General features: G+C 35.7%; 1 protein-coding gene across 9 annotated transcripts in view; it reads right to left on the bottom strand.

The window, feature by feature from the left end:
- LOC135692302 (uncharacterized) overlaps positions 1–25,555 on the bottom strand; it is a 56,747-nt gene extending 31,192 nt beyond the window's left edge. For all 9 annotated transcript variants that reach the window (XR_016145082.1, XR_016145083.1, XR_016145084.1 and 6 more), the window contains exon 1: positions 352–25,555. The gene's annotated coding sequence lies outside the window, so the exon portion shown is untranslated. The remainder of the gene's footprint in view (positions 1–351) is intronic.
- Between the last annotated feature and the right edge of the window lie 563 nt (positions 25,556–26,118).

Raw genomic sequence — 26,118 nt, 5'->3', positions numbered from 1 at the left:
CACAGTGTAATCCGGGTCAAGTCACTTGAAGATTTAAGATCAATAAGCCTGTTTAAATAAACACGGCCGTACATTGGGTATATGGATGTGCCATGCGATATTGTAAATGAGACATGCGACTACAACCGCAAAGCAAGGACAATCGGCTTAAAAGGTCAAGAGATTTTCAGGCCTCAACTAAAAGTTTTGATAAAGAAATTATGGAAACCTTCGTTTACATGGGATTTTTTCCACTTTCAAAATTTCTGTTTGTTTCAAATTTGGTGTCATTGTGTGCCTTGACAGTTCGGCTACTTGAATGTGAAAAAATCGAAAAAATGATGTTTTCATCCAGCAAACGTTTACCGTAACCTTAAATTGAACAATTACAGCGAAAAAATTATTCTAAATAAACCCACTATCATTTCCATATCACAGTCTCCAATAGACAATAGCATTAAATGTGTCTTCTTGCAGTCCTATAAATATTTGCCTTACAGTAGATTTTGTAATTGTTTCAATACAATACTGATATCTATACAAACTAAATCTCCGGAGACAGTTTCAAATGAATTATTCAACGCAACATCAGGAAGAGAAAACATGCAGAGAAACGTGAGATACAACTTTATTTTAGTCTTATCTTTCTTGTGTGATACAAAAGTTTTTATGCTATGTTTTGAATTTTTTGCGGAGATGAAAATAAAGGTAGCAAAAGAGAGCTTTTAAGACTTCTATGCAGTTGCATTAACTTAATGTTCTAATTATATTTACTTCTAAGGAATGAAGTGTCAAGCAGTTGTGCTAATGATTCTTGTTGATGCTGATGTTTTTGCCGACCAATGTAAAATGTGTCATATTAAGTTTTGTATCTGGTGGGCATTCTTCTATTTTCAAACACCATTACTTTCATGTGAGGCATTTAGCAAAAAATAAGTTGTTGGGTCAATAAATGACAGGCCACAGTTTATGATTCAAATTTGTTTGTTTGTTACTTCTTCTATGTGTTGCAAATTCCTAATTGTATCAATTCTGTTTCACCCAAAGTTAAAAAGATCTTGACAATTATTTGGAAAGTGACAAGTTGTGAGGCATTGTCAGAATTGATTCAACCTTGTGTGAAACTCTTATGCTGGTGTACAGTTAGAAATCCAAGTGGTAATGAAAATATTATAATGGCAAAATTCACATCAATCCTTAGCCATATATCCCATTTATGATAAATATGCCCATACAGATACAATTAAAAGAAGGAAATGGAATTTTTTTTGCATACGTTTAAAAATGAAATCAGAGCAATTCATCTGTAGAAGAAATAATGTTCTGAATACATTCTTCAGTGTGCTGAATGATAAACATTGACTGGGTAGTGATGAATTGGATTTTATATTTTGCAACGGAACAATACCCAACATTCTTTGCAGATTAACCTCAAATTCAGTGCAATTTCTATTCAGTGCAAAGATTAACCTCAAATTCAGTGCAAAGGTCAATTTCTATTATATTTCAATGTCCTATTAAGCTACTTTGACAAGCTTATTAAATTAATTTGCAAAAGTACATTCAGAATAGATTTGCTGCATTAACATTGTAGAGCAAAGGGAATTTGGGTTAGATTCAAACCTACCGAAATCTAGCTGAACACTGACTTCTTTGATGGTAGCTTCTCTATCTTTAAATTTAGGGTAATGAACTTTTATTTGAACTGATCTGTCAGCTTTCTTCTTTTTCTTACAGTGCAAATTGAAATTAAAATGTATGAAACAAAGATTTTTCAAATTTTTTAAAAACTTTAAAGAAAATCTTTTAAAGTTTATTTTTAATGTGCAAATGATCCACCCAGATGAGTAAATATGTGTTTAGCACTAAGAAAACTGCTTTCTACATCATGTACATTACTTTCAACAGAGTAGCTATTGATGGGAAAAAATAGGGCAAGGTTGGAAAAATGGGACAGCTTTAAATAACAGCATAAGCACCAAATTTATATCCTTGAACTGCTAAAAGTGGTCTTAAACATCAACCAGTTAAACTGGCCATAAGACATTCTCAAAGCACATTGGGTCAAGGGTACCTTGGTCCAGAATGACAGGGACCATCAAGTAATGTTAGAAAGTAGCCAGTGCAAATCATTTTCATGATTTCACAAACAAAGGTAAACCCATAGCAGATAAAGAAGCAAAGGAGACTCTCCTGAAAGACACCAGTGTTTTAATAACTTCTATTGAACAAATCAAGAAACAGTCCCATGGAAGAAAATCAATGGTTTATACCATGCTACAGTTCAACAGGCTTGTTTGCAGTTTTGGCAGTAAAATCGCTCTCTGTAGTTTATATTTTGTGCCCACTTGTAATCATTGCTATCATTGCGAAAATCAATTTTGCATTTTCCAGGTAGTGGGCCCAGATCAGGTATTTTTGGAAATAGGGTCATAAGTCAAGAAATAATTGTTTTTAGAAAATGAATACTTCGTTAGAAGCGTGTAGGTGAGGAAAACAATTTGAAATTATTAAGCGATTTATTTTTTGTAATTTTGGGGTCCTGGCCCGAAATTTCCTTACTTTGGGCACTTTGGGCCAAAAATACATTTTCCAATGTTGTTGTTTGTCTATTGGAGTTCAGCTTCTTCACCATTAGGTATCACTGCTTCTCCGGTCTTCAAAATTATTGCTCTTGTTAACTTCTTCCATCCCTTACTATCTTGAGCCAGTTTTCTCAATTCTTCTAGATCTTCTTTGGTGTTGAGCTTCAACCGGTGACAGTAGTGATGTTCAGCTGCAATGGGGTCTTTATTATAATAGGCATTCAGATCATCATTCAGTACCTTTGGTAGAGTTGTTCTTGGTTTTCCTCTGAATCCTTTGGCTTTTATCTTTGTGAAGTACAATTCCAAGTAACTTTCACTTTCGCTTGCCTTTGCTGCAACTTTTCACGAGCCAAACGAATTCCATTTGTAGTGGGAAATATGATTCCTTTTGTTTGCAATATTGATCAAATTTTCATAATTGTTCTTTTGTTAAAACTAGCGTGTGCATCATCACATTGTCAACAGTGAAATCATGTTTATCGTCAAATTCATTTTCAAATATCTTTTTACCAACCACCAACAGACTTTTTTGACTGCACATTATCTCTGTAGATAATATAACCCATCAATTCAGTGACAGAAACATCATCCACAAAAACATCATCCATTCTTTCACTATTCATAAATTCTTTTGATAAGTTGATTCGTTTGTTCTTTTTTTGCTTTGAAAGATAGTTCCCCAAATGGTTTACATGGAGTAGAATATTTAGACAGATCAGTACTTTTTCGCTTTTTGTTAGCATTATTTCCTATGAACCTAACTTCATCTGATGCCATTCCTATTTCTGATTCTAACTCTACTCTAGTTCTATTCTTTTTTGAATTTCTGTAATGTCGCAAATCAGCTCTCATAATTTCTTTCTGGCTATCTGTCAAAGCATCTTGACCTATCAAAGCATCTTGACCTATCAAATTTAACAATACAGGTTCTACATCATGTTGCTGCATTTCTCTTTTTTACAACTTTATCAACCTTACTTATACACAACTCGAAAACATTCTCTCTGATACCTCCATAGTCTAATAGATCTATAGTTGTATGAAAGGTAAATTGTATTTTTCAATGGCATATAAATCATATAATAGAACAGAAACCATTATAATGCAGTAACATGTGTTCATATGACAGAACAGAAAATATTACAAAACAGTAACATGTGTTCATATGATAGAACAGAAACGATTACAATGTTGTTACTGTAATTAAGTCAGAAGTCATTGCAGTGTTTTCATGAAGATACATGTGCGTAGAATAGTATCAAACCGTTAAAATGCGATAAACTATCTGAATAATCTATCTATCTGATGAATAATAAACTATCTGATAGACATAATGATATTAATGAAATTCTTATATTCTTGCAATTTGAATGAGACAAAAATAAATTCATTCTCATTGTAAGAGAAAAATGTGCTAACTAATTAGAAAAATAACATCAGAAGAAAGGTTAAAAGTAAATGGAAGCTGTACTGAAACGTTAGGTTTTTCCACAGAACTAAAAAATTATCATTCTATCCAAGGGTCCTGATTTTAAAGGCTAAAATGCTTAAAATCCTGGGTTTGGTTAAACAAGTATTCTGTGTGATTGGATAGAGCACACTTCATAGATTTTAAAATATAGAGGGTTTACTATTACCAAAATAGCAATTTTTGCTCAAATTCCAGATTAGGATGAAAAAGTACCACCAATTTTGACATATTTTGCCATCCCCTCCCCCTCCATTTTTTAGGGAAAAAACCTACAAAAAGGATAAAAGTTTTGCTCTACATGTAATATTATATAATGTATTAGCCAATCAGAATGTTAGCACCATAGATGATAGCACCCAGCATCCTACTGCCATGACTGATAATTGAAAAACATTTCTGCTCCAATTTCTCCCACCAATCCATTTCACCCTATTCCACCCTAGATGCAAAAGCATGCCTGTAAAATTTATCAAAAGATGAATTCATTTTTTGACAGGTGCTTATGGCAGGTGCTGTAGGTCCAATGATACTTTGCACTGAATTTGAGGTTAATCTGCAAAGAATGTTGGGTATTGTTTGTTATTTATGTTATTGATTTTCTTCCATGGGACTGTTTCTTGATTTGTTCAATAGAAGTTATTAAAACACTGGTGTCTTTCAGGAGAGTCTCCTTTGCTTCTTTATCTGCTATGGGTTTACTTTTGTTTGTGAAATCATGAAAATGATTTGCACTGGCTACTTTCTAACATTACTTGATGGTCCCTGTCATTCTGGACCAAGGTACCCTTGACCCAATGTGCTTTGAGAATGTCTTATGGCCAGTTTAACTGGTTGATGTTTAAGACCACTTTTAGCAGTTCAAGGATATAAATTTGGTGCTTATGCTGTTATTTAAAGCTGCCCCATTTTTCCAACCTTGCCCTATTTTTTCCCATCAATAGCTACTCTGTTGAAAGTAATGTACATGATGTAGAAAGCAGTTTTCTTAGTGCTAAACACATATTTACTCATCTGGGTAGATCATTTGCACATTAAAAATAAACTTTAAAAGATTTTCTTTAAAGTTTTTAAAAAATTTGAAAAATCTTTGTTTCATACATTTTAATTTCAATTTGCACTGTAAGAAAAAGAAGAAAGCTGACAGATCAGTTCAAATAAAAGTTCATTACCCTAAATTTAAAGATAGAGAAGCTACCATCAAAGAAGTCAGTGTTCAGCTAGATTTCGGTAGGTTTGAATCTAACCCAAATTCCCTTTGCTCTACAATGTTAATGCAGCAAATCTATTCTGAATGTAATTTTGCAAATTAATTTAATAAGCTTGTCAAAGTAGCTTATAAGGACATTGAAATGTAATAGAAATTGACCTTTCAATAAAAGGAATGCCCAAAAAAAAACTTGAGGAAGTCCGATTGAACATATCAAGTTATTGGATATAGTCACCTACTTGAGAATAAATTTTTTTGAGTGATAAACCTGGCTCTAAAAAGTTATGAACAAAGGAAACTAATATTTTGCAGTGGTGTAGAATAAAAAGTTTCTTAAAACAATTTGCTCCATGCTAACTCCATGCTAGTTTTCATGTATTGTATCTCAAGCATATGTTGCTGAAATGTTTGCTACACTGATGAATGGGATTGAGCACTAGTTGTTGGGAATGAGGTGAAGCAAATGACAACACCTCCAATCTGTAAAAGTTTTTAAAGAAATAAGATTGTTGATGAATGTTGTGGTTCCATCAACATCACAGCCGCAAGGTTAGTTACTTTCTATAAACATGTATTTGGAATCTAATTAATTGCAGAAGAATCTTGGGTACCATTCAAAATTTTATAAAGTTTAAATTCATATTTTCCTTAAGAGAATCTGTTAGTAATCATTTCAGAGACAAATGTTGAATGTTACGTACAACAAGAGAAGAGGATTCTATGTTGCAAAATCTGCAAGAATTCAATGAAAGGGAACAACGATTTTAACTGTCCAAGGAACACAAATGAACTTAATTTTGATATATTGCATACCCCCTATTCCCTATTTTTTTTTTGTAATTTACCATGTTCCATTTCTAGGTTTCTTTAATGAAATGCACCATTTTTTACCCTCCCTACACTCTTTTACACATTCCTAAACCCCAGTCATGAAGATTTACTGTGTATGAGTTGAAGTAGTAACAGCCCAAACAGCAAATGTATAATAAAATAACTCCACAAATTACCTCAAATATAAAAAAACAATAATTTATAAGAGGAATATATCTATGCTAATAATATTTTGCTTTTTAAAACTTGAGTTTTATTCAGTTCATTTTACTAATCATCGTCACTATTTGGAATTTTGTCTAATAGCATTGTATGCACATGCTTGAAGTGGTATTATTTTGTTACCAATTTGGCCATGGTAAACTGCCAATAGTAAATTGAATGTATAAACCTAAAAACAATAATATCAATCTTTTATGATCTGTGTAAAATATTTTATGCTTTTTTACTTGAACCAAAAAATTATGACATTTGGACAATGAGTTGTCTCTATTTGATTTTATCTTTACCAATTTTCTGACCTGCTCTAACAGAGCCCATGGTTGAAGAAAAAACTGGTCAGAAACCTAGGTGATGTGTAACACAAACCATTACACCACCAGATTCTTCCACAAAACAAGGTTCATTTATTACTTCTGAACATCTTTCAATTTCAAGACAACATTGATACTCCTTAGTATTGACCAGGTTTTCAACTTTGCATTTGCCACAGTGTCGCCTTTTCAAAATGAAAATATGAAGTAAACAGAAGAGGAAGTAACAATATTGAAATATTGAAACAAAATTTTACTTGTACAAAAAACTACTACAATTAAAACAATCCATTTCTGTGCATTTTCTTTGGCACAAGGTTTATCCTTGAAGAATTCTCGCGTAATTTGTTTATTAACTTCAATTAAAACTAGCTTCCAATAAAAATATTTTTTGCAACCTGTCTGTGTAGAACCAACATGTATTCAAAAGGGTATATGCAAACGAGTTGGATTTTGTAACAACAGTACTTTGATAATCAAAGTTGGTTCTCAGTTAATTTACATTGAATAACATTGAAGTAAAACATGCAGAACTTAAGCATTTATCTAGTGCCCCAGACCAGTCTTGATCAGCGATCAGCTTGTCCTGGTATGGTTGAAAATCAACAGTACAGAAGCCGGCATAACTGTTTTCAAAGTTATCTTCAGTTGATCCTTCAGAGCCAATTATAAGCATTCGGGATGTGGCACATAATGATTCATTTTAATCCGAATGAATTTCTGCACCACTTTCTCCCATAATATAAACATTTCGAAAATAACATAATCTTGTTGTTTTCATACACAGTTTTCAGATTGTTGTAAACAAATAACCCTTCTTGTAATGAATCATTCTATGTGATGCTCTTTACTGGTGCCAGTTTAGGGGCCTCTGCATTTCCTACCCAAAGTGGTTCCCCAAAAACACTAAGAAGTGTGGGCTTCATAGTGCAAAAACAATGTTTTTCAGCAATGCTATTTATTTCTATGATGATATATCTGCAGATATGCAAAAATTCTTTACAACTCAAATCTGACCTTCAAAGCAATTCGTATGGCATCATTAAAGGTCTTTAGATAGACTGCCACAACTGGTTTCAATAATTGTGGTTTGAGATTCAAAATACAATGTTTACAAGGTGTAATTTCAATAACTTCATGATTACATCTTGCAGTAAAAAGCGAAAAATTCCTTGACAAAGAAAATCCTTCCACACTTCCCATCTTTCCTTGCTTCCTCTCTGCCAAGGAGCTACACACAGACCTCATATCTGCTAGGCAAAATGGGTCAATCAGTGTTTTTTTGATAACATGGAGCTTTTTTCTATTTTTTGAAATGATAACATGGCATTTTTTTCTTTTGTCTACTTTTTGAAATGGTCTCCAGCAGGACCCCTGAAATACCAAAAACCATATCATCCTGTCTTTTCGAACAGTTGCAACAATCCAGATTCTCTTCTTGGTTAAGTGTTGAAGAAAGGGCAAAGAACTGAAATAGTTGTCAAAATAGATTTTATGAATCATGTTATGTGGTAACGTATCACATAATAGACGCACAACATTTCCAGCCATGAGCAATTCTGGCATTTCTTCTGTCATTACACTTCCCGCTATAAACTTCAAAATCAGAGAACAATCCACTGACACCACACCTAGCCTAGACTTTTATTCCCCGTTTGTAAGGCTTCTTAGGACAATTATTGCTTGACACTTGTGCGAGCTTTTGTTGGTAGTATTTGGTCATCAATAGATTGCTTTGCCTCTTGTGGAATGCTCCAATATTCTTGAAGAACTGAGTCAACAACAGGTGGAATTTTGAATAGCTTATCAAGACCTTCTTGTCCAGTAGGATTATACTTTGAGTTATAATTGCAGTGAAAGTTCTTCAGTATATTAAATCGTTTCCTTGTCCTTTTTTCATAAATTTATGAAACAAGTGTTTCATTTGTTTGCCCAATACATTCTTATTTGAGGAAGCTTTATTATTGACATCATGTCTCAAATATCAATGTATTGCTTCATCTTGCTCTCACTTGTTTGAACAGAAGCCCCAGTTTGTTGCAATATGCTGAGTCAGATCTTCACTGAAAAATTGTTTGAAATAATCAACCGGATTCAATGCTTCTTTTGAAGGTGTTGGTAGTTCTTGACCTTTGAAAGTAACATCAAATTTTGGTGAGGTCCTTTTTCTCCAGCGAGTCTTTATTTCTGGGATGATCCTCTCCTTAAATTTTGGTTTGGAATGAACTCTGCTGTGAATTCATACCAGTGACAGATCCTTGAAGTTGTGTTTTGGCTAGGGCTTGTTGCATGCCTCAGTTTCATTTTATTATATTTTGACAACGAGCTTCCTCATGTTTTTTTAAATTCATAGGCCTAAATGAGTTTTCATTTTTAATTGATTTCCGAAAAGTGATTATGGTCGATGAATCTTGTTGATTACAAAGACTACAATTTGATTGAAACAACAGTCAAATTAGTAAAATCGTAGTGAGATTTCATTGAAAACCCTGCAAGACTATAAGTTATTACATGAGTCACAAGGTGGTTTTAATCACCACGAAGAGGAGTTCCAGAAACTATTGGAGAAGATTTGTGCTATCATCGAGAATGTTACCAAAAATTCACTTTTGTCAAGACTTAACTGAAGAGAAAGCTTAGAAACTCTGATGACAGAGATATGTTCTTGCTTGTTGGCAGGCAATTTATATGTAAAATCGAAAGTCTTTTTTTCAATAACCCTTTTTAAGGAACAGTAAGGAATATAGCCATTACCATCTTATGTTCTATATATAAAGGATTTCGAGTTTGCGGTGTAATAACATTATGCATACTTAATCTTTTTAAGGTATTGAATGGAGTAAGAGATCTCCCAGGATCAGAAACTCTGACACTGTTAATTCAAGAGGAATTTTTCCCTACCACTGCATGACATGCTTAAAGCAACCAATAAATGTCTCAGGAAAAGTGAGTAAATCAACTGATGTTCCCTTTCTTCTAAAAAGGTTCTCGATTTGTTGTGGAGGACTTATTTCCAATTTTTTTTCTTTGTAGGCTAAGCAAGAGAAGTCATCATCTTCCGCGGTAAAGGAGACCAACGCTGCACTGCCAAAAGTGAGTAAATCAACTGATGTTCCCTTTTTTCTAATTGTTAAGGTTCTCGATTTGATATGAAGGACTTATTCCACTTTCTTTTATTCATATAGACAATACTTTTGCGACTCCCTTTCGACTGAATTTAGGTATTCAAAGAATTTTGAACAAGGTAGTGGAGACTGTATTTGTCTATGATCTATTTCTATAAATTTCTGCTTTTTTTCAATTTTTCCAATGTGACAGTAAAGGCTACAGACCAAGAAAGGCAGAGGAAGAGATGTCAATGATTTTCGAGTGAGAGACGTCCTTCCAAATAAAATACCTAAAATAGTGGTATTAAACGATATTTTTCGTGCTTTCAAATTGCCTTCTAGAATTCCTTGCATGGTTGTTTTAAATTAAGCAGAAAGAATTTTGAAAGCCAAAAATTCTGAAAGTGTACAATGGGGTGTCCTTATAGGTGATTCTTGCTATGATCTAAGAGATATCCAACGGTGCAAAGAGTCTTTCAGATTGAAGTAACAAATGCAAGAGGTTAATGAAAAGTGCCATTGGTTGGATAGGGTTCCCCATCATATCAATCAGCCTGTTGCATACTAGTACTATAGAGTTTGATATTATTCAGGAACTCATTGACTTGATCCAAAACAAGTCTTCTGACCAAGAACAGTCCAAGATTCCTATTCAAGTTGGAAAAGCTAAAGTTGTCAAAAGGAGTAGAATGTTAAACGGCTAAATATTAGATGGTTTCATTAACATCATTAATAGACAGTTTTAAGACGTTTATGCTTTAAGTATTGATGTAGATACTGACATGAAGTCACTAGCTCGTGGGTTCCGTAGAAACTGGCCTAATTCCTTTCCGAAACGGTTAATATTATATGTTAACTTTGTCAACATAAATGAGACAACAGATTGTGTGAACATTAATGGTGTGTTCTACAGCAGCAACCATTTTGCTGCTTGCTTTTATGGAAAAGATACTAATACTGCGGTATATGCTGTCCCAAAGGGATACCCAATTTCCCCAAATTTAGATGAACTTTTCAAGGATTTTCTCTTACATGCAACAAACCAGGAAATTTCTAACCAATGCCAATTTTCCACTGCTCATCCAAACCAATCAAAATATTTCATAAACTATACATGAATTGAGCGTTGCTGGAAATTGTACCCTTTACAAACTGATGATAATATTTGTGGTGTTAGCGAAATACTGACAATGTGTCTGCAGCAGTAGATGATCAGTCCATTCTACAATTAAGAGACGTGCAAAATTTCAAAGAATTAGGATATTTGAGAGATATTTATTGCTATAATGACTTCTTTTGAATAGTGTTAATACAGTGGATGATGAATGGATTAATTAAGGTACCAGACATTAGAGTTAGCTTGTCCCCACTTTCTTATGAGTCTCATAGCATACACGATGCTTTGAATGCAATTTCAAAAGCACCATCAACTCACGACCCTTCCATTGAGTCTATCAAAGATTCTACTCTCGTTCCTGCTAGGTTTTCACAAAAGTCTTGCGAAAAACTGAGTGTAAACCATGTTTTTGGTTCTGATGTATCAAATGCATGTATCTACCACTATCACTGCCCTGATTGTGGAGCAGTTGTTCAGCAAAAAAAATTTGCAAAACATGTTGAAACCCACTTGAGCAATGGTAATGGTGATATATTGAAAACCAAATCTAAAAATATAAGGAAAAAAGTTGAAAAAATGCTCTCTGTTAACGTTGATAATTTGAAAAGTGTTAATGTAGTACCTGTAAATCTTAGGCCAAATGAGCCTAGGCAAACCAGTTGCGAACTTTGCGGGAAAAATATCACTGTTAAAAACATAAAAAGGCACATGGGAAGGAAACATGGTAAGAAGAGCTGCTATACTACAGTTTATTGTGGCCGATTGGTTGGACTGTATATGGTTTGTTGATCACAACACGGTGTTGGAGTGAAGGTCAGTCATCAACTCTGACCTTCGCCACCGTGTTGTGACCTTCTATTCATGTGCAAACAGTCGTCAACTCTACGAAGGATTGCAACAAAAACGTGTGTGAACTTCAGTCTTGTAGAGACAAGATGGAAATTGCTTCCAGGTCAGGAGTGGGGAGTGTCAACACTTTTCTCTTATTAATAACGCTTTCTATCCTCCAGATGTACAGCTAGATATTAGCAAGCTTAATGAGCTTAGTGCATCTGGGATGTTCAAAGTTTTGAAAAATGAAATTATACGAAGGTGTATAGCTCACAAGGATTTGACAGAAAACGATTGTCCTGCATCAGTAGTTGAGTGGGAAGATAAAAATCATATACATTTGTCCATATTTGACAAAAAGTACCCTAATTTCCCTGTTAGATCTCCTTGTTACATTCAATAAGCTAATAAATAAACTCGATTGCAGATGTAGATGAAAAAAAAGCAATGGCGTTATCGTATTTGTACCAATCTAGTAAGATAGCTCAACCCTCCAATTTTGATGATAGTTATTTTCAAGACGTCAGGGAAGATGTCAGAGAAGAAAAATTTGAGGGCATTTCAGAAAGTCTTATTCATGATGAAAATTACCAATTAGATACCATAATCTATCCGCCAAAGTCAGAGGAGATTGTCTCGAAATTAATAAATTATATGCTTGCTTATAAGACTGTTCCACATCCTGCCCCAGAGTGGCTAAAAACTTGACAATCAAACAAAATACCCATGTCCCTACAGTGAGCTGAGACTAACTGTTATGACTGCCATAATAGGCTGTCTGGGCTGTATAGGATAACACAAAGAGCAAAGATTTGAACTGCAAAAATGCAGGGATATATTAAAGGAGTGGACACGTCTTCTAAGTTATGCAATGAATGTAACATTTTCTATAGGTACCAAGAATACTCCGATGGGGTACATAATTTCAATGAAATTTTCTTGCTGGGCATTTATGTTTGCATCTTTTTACAACATTTTGTAAAAAATCATGTAGCAATTGGCTCATTCTGTGATGTGATGCAAGAAATTTTTTTGATCATTTGAACCGAAAAGCAGGTGATTTGAACCAAAAAGTAGCTTCTAAAGGCTGATTTCCACTAGGCGAATTCTTTTGCGCGAATCGAATTTTTTCCAGTGTGAGCATGCGTGGTATCATGTCCTCAAATTTCGCAGCGAAAAAATTTGATTTGCAGAAAGTAGACTACAGTCCTACTCTTTCGCTACGAAAATTTATTCGATTCGCGCGAAAGAATTCGCCTAGTGGAAATCGGCCTTAAGTATAAGTATAAAGCTTCAAATGAAAATCTACCAGATGAAAGTGAAGATGATTATGTGAACTTTGTGGACTTTTGGGAAAACGTAGGTAAAGACATATTGAGTAAAGGGTTTATTGTCAGAAGCTTTAAAGGGCTGTTGATAGAACCGAAATTATCAATTTGGGCCTCCTACATTAGAGCCGCTATTCGATCTGGTCATTTCATCGTTAAAAATGAACATAGAAAAATTCGTAGAGACAATGGTGAACCTGAGTCTGATTGTCGAAAACTGTCTGAAGAACAATTACCTGAGCATCTTTGTGAAAGTAAGCTTCCAGATATAAGAAAATTAGCATGTGAGGCAAATGTAAGCCAGATATAATTAACAGAATTAAAACTGATCTTGGGAAAGATAAGGGAGGCTTTAATAAAATCTTCAAACAATAATTTGAGTTTTCATGAGGCTGGCTATTAATTGCTTGCAAACATGGCATAATTTACACAATAGAGTTACCCCTTAGAGCTGACAGTCTGAGAGACTATATTGACATTTTAAGGAGTCTGAAATTCAAACCCAATATCTTTATTTGCGACATTGCGCATTTAATTGCATCACATGGAAACCATTTCGAGAGCAATTTCTTCAGCCCAAACGAGGGAAGGGTTTCTGAACCATCACAAGAAAAAGTTTGTCATGCTTCAAATACCCATTTAGAAATATCCTTTCAATGGTTAGATCGGAGCGAGGAGGCTGGTGAAGATGTTAATGGGTCTGAGGGCCATTCAGTGACCAAAAGTAACATCCATCTAGCTCTTTTTAATAGATTCTATGAATCCAATACAAATAAGAAGTCAAAGCCCTGAGATAGATAGGATGTGTAACAGAACTTCGTGGCAAGATCAACAGTGAAGTTTTTGTGCAATTACATAATTTTTTCAATAGAAATAAGCACTTTCTTAATCAGATGGCTCCAACAAACCATTGTTTCTTTTTAAATCAATAATAGATTTGCATAACGAAAAATTGAATCATACTTTCGCCGAGAGAGAAGGAAATGAAACAAAGTAGCTTCTAAATTTGCATTCCCTAGGAAAGGCACTTTTGAATACAACTCCATTGATGATGTTGACAATGCCAGTAGCATGTCGTTCATGCAGACTGGAAGAACTATAAACAGCATCCATTCTATGGACAAAGCACCTGAGAATGCACAGAATCATTCTTTACAGTCATACAATTATACGTTGTGTGATGAAATAACAGTGTACCGTTCGTTGTCGATTGATGACCAGAATTGTATCGACCCTACTGTTAGTATTTAAAGACATCCAGAAACAGAAAAAGTATCGAAATCATTTTCATGCTCCTCCGTCTTATCATCATCATTATCACCAAAAATTGATTGTTGCGTAGAAGAAAATAATCTTAATAATCTCAAAAATGACGCTATTGGTGATCAAAGCGAGTATTGGGTTCAAAAGTTGAAGCTGGGGTATCATGAGAAAGCTTTATTGGAAATGCGAGGGTCTATCACAACAACAATTGTAGATGCTGCTTCAACTTCAATCTATTAGGAATTTTCAGAGTTTTACGGACTAGACAGCATATCTAGGTTGTCAGATTGTGTTGGGGATGGTCACCAATTCATTCAAATAGTAACTAGTAGTCAAGCAAAGTAGAACTGGACAGACTACATGGGCGGTATTGTCAAATGGTTTTTTGGTAAAAGGCTCTGTTGATCTTTATAATTCTTCAACATGGTCGCATTATGTACATGAAAAATAAGAAGTGCGTTATCATGTGTCTCTTGAAGTGTTTGCTGCCACACTCCTAAGGACAACCTGGAAGCAATTTCAGATCAACATTGTTAAAGTAACGAACGTTGATAAGAAGGCACAGACAGGGGTTTCCACTATTTTTCATGCACTTTGTCTTTGTAGAAAAATAGATCCTAGAAGAATACATTTTCAGTACCAACGACTAAGAAGGCTCTCATTAGAAAGTTTAAAAAGTTAGTCTTTCGACAATGTATCTAATCTCTGGGACCAATTCCAAAAGCTCTATTCGAAATAAATGTACAACTTTACAAAGGAACCTATGACTTAATTTTGTGTTTGTGATTCACGGTTTCACACTCATTGTGAAACATTTCTCTTTAAAGAAGAGAATTGGAAATGCTGTAGTTGTAGCAAAAACCAAAAACTGTCTCAAAGCGAGCAAAAGAGGCAAAAATGGCATTTTTAAGCTTTACATAGTTGTATAAGCTTTACATAGTATTCAAAGATCTACAGAAACATTAAAAAAACAGCTTTCTGAGAGCATTGATAAAGAATACATTGAAACAGAGGAGCCATTGCCAACAAAATTAATTCACCGAGCAATTTTTAAGCAATTTGATGAGTTTATTGAGACCATCAATTCTCTCAGTTTATCCTGGCCATGCCAAGAAATTTAAGCCAAAAGTTCTTCAAGACCCTTTGGTCCTGACAGAACTTTATGATGAGAAACTTTTCCTTCTTATTTTCACCCTTTCATTGAACTTTTCTTCTGCTATGGCTAAAGGCTTTTTGTCAGTTTTTAAGACAGCTGCCATGGTGTTTTTTTCCGGGAATGATTCCCATTCGCTTCAATACTCCTGCAATGGATGATGCACCATCATTAAACTGTGTGACTGCACTTGCAGTGCATAGCTCAACAATCTTTTTCCCTTGGTAAATCTTTTTAGGGCATCTTTTCCATATAAGATTATTGAGTGATTCGTTTGGATTCTGCGTATATGAATCCAAACACAGAGATAGCAAGCTTTCCTCCGACAATGCTTCGTAAATTGGCTCAATTATTTCCACAATTGCAGGAGGAAGACCTTTCTTAGAATGAAGAAGAATTGGCCACATCGCTTCGCCATCCACACCATGAGCTGCTGCCTTTAGGACACAGATGGTGCTGTGGGTTTTCTTCTGATGAGGCAAGATGACAGAGACCAGCTTTCACATCATTGGTCATACCCTGGAGGTTGTGCCTATTTTGTCTTATAGCAAGACCATAATAATTTTGCATGGTGTCTATCATTTTCTCTGTCAGTCTGCCCCTGCCACTGGTGCCTTTGCAATCTGACAGTTTTTTCTTTGAGTAGGAACTTTTCAATTTTCGCAAACGCGTTCCTAGCCTATTTTGCACATGTCCCACACACTCTTTCTTTACTATAGTATCATCTCCAAAAGGCTTTGCATCTTTGATGGTTTGAAATGTAGAGGAATCACCATCCCCAATGAAAGAAATATATCTCAGAACGTTTTTTTCTACTGACCTTTGATATATTGCCATGGTACCAGATGACCCAACATGGTTTGTTCCGCATTCTAAGCTATGCTCTAGTTTTCAATTCAGATACTGTTCTGAAAATTTATCCATGTTTTCATGGGTCTCACAACCTTTGCAACGCCGTTTTGACTTCAGGGTCAAGCACTTTGCCAGTTGTTACCGATATAGCAGAAACAACCCCATTTAGAGAAGCATGGCCTGGTTTTTGCCATGATCCATCAAAGCTTGCAGCAATGTCTGCTGAATGCCTTTGCTGTGACTTCTTCAGCAGCTATCTTTATGCTCTGCTCAGCTTCTGCCATATAACTGTCATGCAAGGAATTAACAGTTCTATTATAATTGTTTCGGGTCATGGGCATCATGCAAAAATGTCGAAGGCCATCATAACCAATGCCCAGGTTCTGTAGCGCCATGATTAGTCTAACATTGACTTCCATATTATTCTTTGCTTTTTTGCCTGGGACATTGGTATAACACGACAATGAAAACTGATGCTCCCAGAGGCACGTAGAGCACCTCAACCTGAAGGCAACAGCACCTTGCTTCCTCTCACAAATCTCCTCCAACTCAACTCCTTCCTGCTTGCATCCTGGGCAACAAAGAACTGAGAAAACGTATCCATTACAGTGATACAAAAAATTAAAAATCCATCAAATGATAACTTGCTCGACATCATCCTCAACATTTCTAATTTGTTTTGTAAGTTTCTCGATGAAATCAATATTTTATCTGTGTTGTTTCCTGAAAGCAGTGATTCGCCATACATCGGTATGTCGGGCCTAACTCCAGCATCCCTTTGTTGCGTTTTCTCATCAGTAAACTTAGCTAGTTTTTCAACTATACCGTGATGTTTTGTAGCCATTCGTTACCGTGAAGGTTGGTGTGCTCTATTTGTTGGATTCCCCATTGTTTTAAGTCTAAATTTGTAAAATGACAGTAACATGCGTTTTTGTTTCATCTTCAATTTTGAACAAACGCAATTTATATACAATGCAAGTACTTCATGTTGTATGCTTTCAAATGTCTCCTCCACACCTACTAACAATTCAGTTCAATCCCAGGAAACAATATCCATCTCTAGGGGCTGAGTTTTGGGGCAAAGTTTTCAATTTTTGCGTTGCTAAGGCGTTGCTAAGGAAATTTGACAAGACCTGTAATTTTGAAACCCCCCCAAAAAGGGGGCTTTAGGTGTTTTTCGTACAAGAGAGACAGACCACTTTAAAAGGCATACTTCGAACCTTGATTTAAGACATTTTCAAGATTTTTCAAAAAATAATGATTTTTTGGCTAAATGTTGCAGGTGTAACCCCTGAGACAAGTGGACATCTGTGATCCAATCATTGGTCTGGAAACACCAATCCATGTGGCTTGTGATTTACTTACAATCATTGCCAAAAGTACATGGAACACCCAGCAATATGCATTATATGTTTTATATTTTTCAATTCCCTTTCCGAATACTTCCGCTTTTGCAACCCCTTCCTCTGAAACAATGTTGATAATTTAAAAAAATTTCAAGCAACTCACAAGAAAAACTGCATTCCCTAACCCCCATATCATTTTGTAGTAAACTAACATTGTTCAAAGGGGTAAGGGGAATGGCTGAATTTCCCCCTGAAAACTGATGCCAGTGTACCAAGACTTTTGGCAGGCATTGTAGCTGTAGCTTCAAGAGAGTGATAACATAGTGCAAAAATGTTTTTTATGCGCGCGCATGCTGACGTGATTTACCTGCCCGCCAAAATTGTGTCGTTCTGTCCCGGATGCGATTGATATAAAAATATATGAGAAAACAAACTTTGAATTTTAACCTTACCTCTGCTTCATTTTTATGGAGTCAAATAGATAAATTATCTACTTAAGATACATTTATATCATTAAATTATGGCTTTAAAACCTTATTAATCTCTTCGTGGCCTATGCTTTACTGCCAAACTAAAGTATCCTATGCCTAGGCCTACTATTAGGCAAGAAGGGAAATATGAACAATTTAAAAAGTAAATTTTCAAGCGTTACCCAATTTTCCGCCTCTGAAGGAGACAATATACAAAAAAATTGAACTTTTGACTACAAGTATACAAAAATTCAGGATGCGGCATGGTGGAAATTTTTCACGATCGTTAATTCAAATATCGAACAAAACTTCCCATGTTGACCTTTCAAAATTTCGCTTTTGTTTGGTTTCCTACTCTTATAGAAAAATACCGAAGCGATTTCAAAATCGCGTTAAAAACAGCTACTTACATTCGTGACCAATCTATTTTAATGAAAAACTTCCATGAATATACCGCATATCCCAAAAAGTATGGCGGTTTTAAATCATCATTCAATCGCACCCATAAATTGACAATCCTAAAGTTAGGTATCTTTGCGGTGAAATTATGAACGTGACCCAATTTTCCAAATATGCCAATCAATATAATCTTATTTTTCGGGGCATGAAGATGAATCAATAAAAAAATCAGCGTGCGGCATGGTGCCGTTTTTGAGATAAAATAAATTTGAATTTTGAACTTTTTCTCCGTGGAACTGACAATATTTGAGGCATACTCACATGGTAAAATTTTGTATATAAAATAAGCCGATCAGGCTTTAAGTTCACTCTGCCATGCTCAGGTCTTTTGTGGTTGTGGTGACACAAAACCCTATAACATTGCACCTCCCAGGAGGCCTGGATCGGAATCAAAGTGTCACATGGTCGGTTGGCGGGAAAAATTTTGCGCGTCGCCATTTGGCCGCAGCTTGCAGGCGCAAAAGCTCTTTGCACAGCGGCTGCAAACATTTTTGCTCTATGTTGAGAGTGATACAAAGATTTGGATACTATGGTTACCTCTGTCTTGTCATTTGCTCCTGTGCTATTTGCTATTTAATTAAATATTCTGTTACGTAGTAGTTAGTTTGTATAATATTATACATCAATGGTCAATGAAATTATATTTCTCTTATTAAACATGATGATTGTACAGTTCATTACTGCCTTTGACCTTCTGTCTTTGACCAATATAGATGCAACCGCAAACATCAATGATGAACCAGCAGCTCAAGTACCAACTGAAGTTCACAATCCGTGCAGACTCGCAATATCCTGTCAGTTAATAAACCACGAAATAAAAACTGAGGGTTATTGTAAAGCCAAGAGGCGAAGGGTATCTTACTCAAAGAACAAAATTAAAATAGAAAAAGGCACAAAAGCTGAGAGAAATCTTACCTCATCGCATAAAATTGCAAAGGCTTTTGGACATTTTGAGGGTACTATTTTCCATGAATTGCTTATATTTATCAAGAAGCAAGTAAAGCTCTCTTCTACCAAAAAGAAAGGTAAGAGGTATGATGATACTTCTAAAGCATTGGCACTCATTTTTTACCATATACATGGGCTGGCTGTGGCTTTACAGAAAATTCACTTTTTGTCTTGAAGCAAAGAGAAGAGCAATTACCTCCTGGAGGAAGATTCTTCACACTGCTTATGGATGAAGTGTCTCTGAAGTCTCATTTGTTTTATGACCAAAAGAATGACTCCATTTTCGGTTTTGAGGATTTTGGTAATGGGAAAACATCTAGGGAAATTGCATATTCACCATTAGTTTTGATGGCAAGAGGGATTATCCAAAAATAGAAGCAGCCTATAGCATAACACATTCTCAATGAGTCTTGCGAAAAATTGCAGTTGAAGAGCATTGTTCTGAAGCCATAACCCATTCGGAAGCCATGGGCCTATCTGTCCTCTCTTTAGTGAGTGATCAAGGATAAAACTTTGAGCTTTTCTAAGTATATGCAAGTATCTAAAGACAAATGCATGATTCTCCGCATTTGCTTAAGTCTGTGAGAAAAAATTTACTTAAATGTGATTTCGAATTTGATGGCAAAATAGCAGAGTGGACACATATCGAGCTGCTTTTCAGGAAAGTTTAAAAACTTCCAGCTATGATGACTGTTAACAGAGAAGCATCCCAATCCAAATGGGTTCACAAAAACGAAGGTGAAACTTGCCACACAGGTATTCAGCTACACTGTCTCTGTCAGGTCTTCAAGCTGAGGCTATAGATACAGCACAGTTGCTTAAACGGTTTGATACCATTTTTGACTGCTGCAACTCATTGAGTTTCAGAGATTCAAAAATGTGTTGAAGACCATTCACATCTGAGTCACCACATCTAGAAGAATGGTTAAGTGGCCTCACATTTATCAAATCCTTCAAGGTGGTTAGTAAATTATCTAATGATGATAAAACCAAAAACACTAAGTGCTTGAAGGGTTGGTGTATCACCATAAATGCAACTATATCACTCTGGAGGAAAATAATCCAAGAGGGGACAGCTTTCTTTTTGATTACCAGACAGCTCAATCAAGATCCTTCTGAGAATTGTTTTGGTTCAATCCAACAGCAGACTGGTAATGCTGATAACCCAACTCCAGTACAATTTGTCAGAGCATACAGGAAGCTTTTTCGTGTTTATCTCGTTACTGTAGCAGGTAATTGTGAAATTGATGATAACAAGCTAATTGCAAATCTGCAGCACCTTGGAGAGAATACAGGGATTTCAACTATTGCAAAAACAAAAGAACCAATTCAGATTTTGTCAACTGATTATCTAGATGAGCATATCCAGCAAAGGCTAATAAAAGATAATTCAATTGCATACCTAGCTGGATACTTACTACAAAAATATTCAAGTTCCATAAATGCATTAAATGCTCTGTTTTCTGCAGTGATGATATTGTGTATTGGAAAACTGCTTTCCTATCTTTTAAGGCTTATGACAGTAATTCAGGTTCATTTGGAGGTTTCACAGCACCATCAGAAACCATGCTGATCTATACAACTTATGGATGATGAAGCCGTTGTTCTTCTGGACTTTGCAGAGAACAATAAATTCGTTATCAAGGAAGAGATCCAGTCTTATCACTGGAACCAGCAGTCTTGCTCCTTACACCTGGTGGTTATTTACTTTCGCAGCAACGGCATTCTTACAGGAAAATTATTGTTTTATATCAGATGATTTAAACCGAGACACTAGTTTCGTGTACCACGTGGTAAAAGAAACAATAAGTGTTATAAAACAAAGTATACCTGCCCTTATTAGCGAAATAATTTATTTTTCCAAAGGGTGTGCAGCCCAGTTTAAAAACTGCAAAAACTTTGTAAATTTTTGCAATTAGTCAAAAGATTTTCACATAAAATGCAGTTGGTCCTTTTTTGCAACAAGTCACGGCAAGTCCCTTTGTGACATTATAGGAGGGACAATAAAAATATCAGCCCCTAGAGCAAGTCTTTAGCGACCCCTCTCTTATTAAATTTAAACGGCACAACAAATGTACCAATATTGCAAGGAGCAAGTGACAAACATCTGGGCCGTTTTTCTTTCTGGGGAACAAATTGAAGCCACAAGAAGTTTTCTAAAGCTACGATTCGAAAGTGCAAACACGCTACCAAGAACTAGAGGCTTCCATCATTTTGAGCCACTGTCAGATGAGCTAATAGGAGCTAAGTGAATCTCTGTAGACAAGACGTATGCACTGCAATTTGATTTGATCCTGGGAAAAAACAAAACAAAAGCGAAACCAAATTTACAGCCAAAGCCAACCAATTTTGTTGTTTGTTTCTATGTTGAACAACTTTGGATTGGTCTTGTAGAGGAAGAAAACAAAGATAATAAAGATTTTAAAATCAAACTCATTCATCCACATTTGCCATCCAGGTCATACAGCTGGCCTGTGCAAGATGATACCTGCTTTGTCCCTTCAACGAATATTCCTGCCATCATAGAAACACCCTTCACAGCAACTTCACAGGGAATCATAAGACTAAATAATAAATGAATATTCCTGCCATCATAGAAACACCCTTCACAGCAACTTCACAGGGAATCATAAGACTAAATAATAAATGACAAAATATACTATATTAGCTATGACAAATAAGGAAGTAAGAAGCATATGCTCTGTGTTTCCCTCTCATTTGATCTGTGCAATTTTATATCACTTCTGATTATCCCTTTTTGTGCTTTTTTGCCTCAACAACCAAGATAAATATGTAATATTCATTTCGGACTAGGTAAGTGAAGTTTTCAAATTGCTTTACTCCAACGAAGAAAATTTTGAACTTGAAGGAGTGATGGAAAAATATTGAAGAAAGTACCGCCACCATTGACAGCCCAATTTAAAGACAGGCCATCTAGAGAAGCTGATGTGGAAAGGTATAAGATCAAGCAAAATAATACAACAGCTCCCTTATTTCCTAGTGGTAATTAGCAACTACAAGCTTGTTAATGAGGGAAGGCCCTCATTCTCTGATACATTGTTCCAGTAATCCTTATTTATGCTTGGGAAATACTTAATTCATTTTTGCCAAGGTATTTCTTTTCCATACAACTATGTTACAAAATTTTTGGTTTTTTGAACCTTAACTTTCTTTTTATGTCTTTGTCAGCTAGCTTGTTGAGACATACATTTACGATTCAAATCTCAATAAAATTGAAAAAACTACAGTAAAAACTTCTTTGGATATAAAGTTTTTTCTGTCAGTCAACTTTTATTGTAGAATCTCACTTTTCTCTCATGTAGCACAAGAACAAGGTGAGTTACAAGCATCATCATTCATTGCCAAAGTAGTACAAAGGCAACAGAGTAGCACCAAGATGCACAAAAAATGTGGCGAATCGATAAAAGGGCACTCCAAACAGTTGAATACCAGAAAAATTGAATACCAGAAAAATTGAATACCAGTACTAACAACACCTTATAATATCTCATATAACATGCAACATACTTTCTAATTTACATTTAGCATAATCCAAAGCCCCTCAAAATAACAAGATATTATTAGAAGATCACACAATTATATACAAATTACATCAAATACAATGTTCAGACAATGAGAGTTATTTCCCGTTTTGTTGTTTTATATTCAGTACAATGCACTACTTGCATTAGTCTCGGATTCCTCTGTATGCCACAAGAAGACTGGTAATGAATGTGCATGAGAGCAAGACCATGAAGGTCTCTTCATAAAAGCACCTAAGCAAAAACAGTGAGAAGACAATGTAATATCGAAAATAATAACAGTGTTATCTCTTTGAAAAAGAATTAAAAAATATTGCCAAATTAGAGAAGGAGACTAAGCTGCTTCAAAATAAACTATTTTCTTTCGAAACAATCAAGAGCAAACCTAACAGTGGTCAATTTTACAGACGTTTTGAAAACTTGGATACTTTTATGTCCATATTCCGATACTTAAATCTTGGCAGAAAACATAGAATAATGGAAAGCTTCCAACACAAACATTTCATTTTACTATAATGACAGTTCTGAGCCTCAAAGCTATAGTAGAAAAAGAAGTTTAAAAGCCCTCTCAATGAATATTTTGTGGTTATATGCAAGTTGCGCCAAGAATTCCACGAGGAAGATCTTGTACACTTGTTCCATATATCAACTTCTACAATTAGTAGAATTTGATAACATGGACCAACTTTGGAAATATATACCCATTTGACCGTCAAAAAAATCAATATTAGATCACATGCCGGAGGACTTTATAGCCAAGTACAGCTCAACAAGGGTAATAACTGACTGTACAGAGATACGATGTCAGATACCCTGTAGTCTTCATCTCAACAGTGAGCTATTCAGCAACTACAAAAATCACACAACTTTAAAAGAGTTGGTTGGAATTTCACTTGAACGACAAATTACTTTTATTAGTGAACTGTCCAGGGGAAGCATATCTGATAAAAAATTGTCATAGAAAGTGGTTTTCTTGACTTGCCCTTGCAAGATGGAGACTCTGTCGTTGCTGACAAGGATTTTGCAACTAGTGATGTTTTGTCATGTGGAATTATTTTGTAAGGAAAAGTATGTGTCTATGAATAGACCTTTTTGCGATTTGGATAACCATGCATTGCGGTCGTAGTGGCGGCCATGTTGGTAGACCTCCGCAACTACTGGTAGTCAAAACAATCTTATATTGATCAAGTGAACAACAAGTATAATATCTAAACTCAAGGAATTCTTTTACGCTGAGATGGCAAAATTCTTTGAAACAATGAGCCTAGAAGCCAAGAAACGTTATGCTGAAAAAACAGCAGTTATTGGAGGGCAAGATCCTTATTCGATATTCACCCGCCGGCTTTCACCCGCTTATATACATCGATCTGGTGAACTACCTCATCCTTGGCCGGAACCCATGCTACTCAATGCAAGATTTCAAAAACTACAGAAGTCTAGGCTCATAGGATCGTTTCCTTTCTGGTTGGGGCTGTAAAGTTGCTGTGTTTGATTGTGTTGACACTAAGCCTATTTCATACTATGTTGTACAAGCGAAAGTGAACCACAGCCAACGATTAAGCAAAGCACCAGTACAGCCCTGGTTTATTTCTACAGAGGATGGGGCTGTTGTTTCTGCCGATTGTACATGTTTGGCTGGGCTTGGAGAAACATGTTCTCACGTTTCCTCTACAATGTTTTATGTGGAAGCTGCTGTTCAAATGTGTGAAAAGCAAACCGTGACAGGAGTAGCTGCTCACTGGAAGTTACGGTCAGCTAAGTCTCAAGTTGAGTATGCCCCTATCAAAAAAATCAATTTCACATCTCCAAACAGCTTGAAAAAAGACTTGAAAGAAAGATTGAAAATTGTAATGAACCATCTGGTCCAGATCAAGCCCCAAGAGGTCAGTTGAACGCTAGTTATAAAGCAAATGTTCAAAGTTCAAAGTTTCTGGAAGAAATCTCTGAAGCAAAGCCTGCATGTTTGTCTGTTCATCCACTCTTTGCTGATGGATATATTCCTGGAACAGTTGAAAAGCAATTTCCATCTCCTTTTACTGAGCTTTATGATCCCAATTCTGAAATATTGTTGTTTGAAGATCTATTGCAGAGCGAAAGTGAAAGTGAACCACATCCAACAATTAAGCAAAGCACCAGTACAGCCCTGGTTTATTTCTACAGAGGATGGGGCTGTTGTTTCTGCCCATTGTACATGTTTGGCTGGGCTTGGAGAAACATGTTCTCACGTTTCCTCTACAATGTTTTATGTGGAAGCTGCTGTTCGAATGTGTGAAAAGCAAACCGTGATAGGAGTAGCTGCTCACTGGAAGTTACGGTCAGCTAAGTCTCAAGTTGGGTATGCCCCTATCCAAAAAATCAATTTCACAGCTTCAAACAGCTTGAAAAAAGACTTGAAAGAAAGATCGAAAATTGTAATGAACCATCTGGTCCAGATCAAGCCCCAAGAGGTTAGTTGAACGCTAGTTATAAAGCAAATGATGGAAATTTTTCGAAGTTTCTGGAAGAAATCTCCGAAGCAAAGCCTGCTTGTTTGTCTGTTCATCCACTCTTTGCTGATGGATATATTCCTGGAACAGTTGAAAAGCAATTCCCATCTCCTTTTACTGAGCTTTATGATCCCAATTCTGAAACATTGTTGTTTGAAGATCTATTGCAGAGGTGTAAACCTGAAGCTGAAAAAATCACAGGTACAGAAGATCAAGTAAAGGCAGTAGAAAAAGAGACAAGGGACCAGACAGCTTCCAAAGCTTGGTTTTCCTTCAGAGCAGGCAGGATTACAGCATCAAAGATCAAAGCTGCTGTATCAACACCTTGTGACAATCTCTCAGCTTAATCAAGGCAATTTGTTACCCTCAGATGATGAAGTTTTCAACTGCTGCAACAAGATGGGGAATTGACAATGAGGAAGCTGCTCGGCAGGAATTTATAAAGCTGCAGTCAAAAAAACATGGTTCTCTTATTGTGAAAAAGTGTGGTCTTTTTTTAAGAAGTGAAAGCCCCTATCTAGGAGCTTCACCTGATGGATTGGTTAAATGCTCATGTAATGGATGTGTGCCACGTTGCCTGGAAATAAAATGTCCGTTCAAACTTCGC

Source organism: Rhopilema esculentum, chromosome 20 (assembly GCF_057945365.1).
Source record: "Rhopilema esculentum isolate cy_ngs chromosome 20, ASM5794536v1, whole genome shotgun sequence".
NCBI classification, from domain to species: domain Eukaryota; kingdom Metazoa; phylum Cnidaria; class Scyphozoa; order Rhizostomeae; family Rhizostomatidae; genus Rhopilema; species Rhopilema esculentum.
The sequence above is the reverse complement of the archived record's forward strand: the minus strand, read 5'-3'. Positions and strand labels throughout refer to the sequence as shown.